Source organism: Propithecus coquereli, unplaced genomic scaffold (assembly GCF_000956105.1).
Source record: "Propithecus coquereli isolate 6110/MARCELLA unplaced genomic scaffold, Pcoq_1.0 Scaffold32, whole genome shotgun sequence".
Classification (NCBI taxonomy): Eukaryota; Metazoa; Chordata; class Mammalia; order Primates; family Indriidae; genus Propithecus; species Propithecus coquereli.
The window spans coordinates 10,236,584-10,238,817 of record NW_012148841.1 but is presented as its reverse complement, the minus strand read 5'-3'; positions in this window follow the sequence as shown (position 1 = coordinate 10,238,817).

The following is a 2,234-nucleotide window of genomic DNA, read 5'->3' as shown; positions in this document are numbered from 1 at the left end:
TCAGGCTGGTCTCGAACTCCTGAGCTCAAACAATCCGCCCGCCTTGGCCTCCCAGAGAGCTAGGATTACAGGCGTGAGCCACCGCGCCTGGCCTAATTATACAAATTTTTAAGGTCAATATACTGATAGCAATTGTCCCTTTGGAAATTCACATATTTGCTTGCTTTATCCCCATTCCAGTATTTTCTTATGATCTGTGTCAAAATATTGAAAAACGTGTAACAGATGTATCATCAAAACTTCTTTAAATAAAAAACAAACAAATGCATTTAAATCACATTTAACTTTTTTATGATGCAATTGTGAATTAGGGCCTTCTTTTATTGGTAATTAGAGTGTGGAACAGATGGTATAGACTTTGGCAAAAAGTAATAATCTCTCCAAACTAACATGTTGTCGACTGATTATTCACAAAATAAGGATCTATTTCCTTAATCAGGAGTCTGTTTTAAAGGTTAGGAAGTAAGAAATATGCTTCAACTACGAAGATACGGGATTTCACAAGCAGAGAACAGCATCCTGATGTTATGAGTCTTTGGCACATGCTGTTAGTTGCCATTTATCTGAGAACAGCTTTATGAAGTCCCTGACATGATCATTTTGAGAAGTTTCTCTATTATTGTCAGCAAATCATTGCAACCAGATGCAACCTATTCAATTATTCTAACCAATTATTTGTAAGCACAGGATAAAACTCTCCTATTTTCACTATGCATCTCTCCTAAACTACATTTGCATTGAGTTCTCCAGAAGGACCCCTGCAAAGGTAGCCAGGGACTCTGGAGCCCACAAATACCTCACCTTTCTTCTAGACTTGGGCCATTCCAGGTGCAAAAGTAGCAGATAACCCAGGTGAGCAGAAGGCCCAGGGTCAGCCTCAACACAGGGATCTAGGTTAAGGATGCTGGAGATAAGGCCCCGAATTTATCTTCTGATGCGTTTAAAAAAAATAACCAGGTGAAAGGCTAATGGGGACAATTTGTTGGTTCTTAGAACTAACCTCACAGATCTAATGCTCTTGGGCTTCCCCTGCCCTGATCCCTCCCTCTCCAGTCCCATAGCCATGCCATGTTCCCATCTGTGGTCTATATGCTCCTGGTTATTAGAAATCCGAATCGTCATAATCCCATAGGTACCTTGGTCTTTCTAACTCATCCAGATTTCTTTGTGATACAGAAAGACAGAAATAAAAAGTGAGGGTTGTAAGGAATGTATGAACATTCATATATTTCTTGATGGCGAGTGGCTATATGTGCAGGTTAATGAACAAGTACATACATGGGTATCAGAGGAGGGCCTGAATGTGTGTTAGTTGGCACATTCAGGGCTGGCAGTTTCTTTGAAGCAAAAAAACAAAAAAAACAAAAAAAACAAAAAAAAACACAAAAAACAGTAAGAGTCATCCTTCAACCTTCACATTCACAGAAGCTAAAATCTTTGTGTCAAAAAATTTGTCATAAAACAATGAAAATTCTAGCCTTTAAGAGATGTACATATTAAGTGAAGAAGATCAAAGGTAACAAATCTCACTTTTCTTGGATAGTCATTACTTTACTGTAACAATTTATCTAACATCTAACAAGAATGATTTTACTCTTTCGTGTAGCCAAATTATTAATACGTAGTAAACTTCAATGTGTTTAGAACTATGTATTGCTATTTGAAGTTTTCTTCAAATTTTAGAGGTAAGGTGGTAGCTAGCCAGTGTTAATCAATTTGACATCCCCAAATTCTTATCAAACATAGAAAAATGAGAAAAATGTGAAATTGTATAGAAGAAATCAGAAATATTAATATTGATCAACAATCAGCTAGACCTCAGGAGAAATTCCCATTGATAAAAGAAGAAATTAAATTCTCTAACAAAACACCAAGGCCAGTTAGAAACTAATGGGATTTTTCACCCATTCTTAGTGAGCACTCCTACTTAAGAGACTTAGAATATTCACAATTTAAGGGAGGGCAGATATATATCTGAAATGCATAGAAAACTCTTCCAGAGTTAATTGAGGCAATTTTTCTTCATTTAAATTCCCATTACTAAGATTTCTCTTTTCTATAGTTATGTGGGACATTACATTTCTAAAAAACATAATGTTGCTTTCTTGGAATTTGATAGCTATTTGCACATCGAATCACTGGAAATGAAATAGATATTAATATCTGATAAATGAAGGGAAATTCTTGGAAGCAGCAAATTTTAGATATTTTATACTTATTTAATCTTTGTTAAA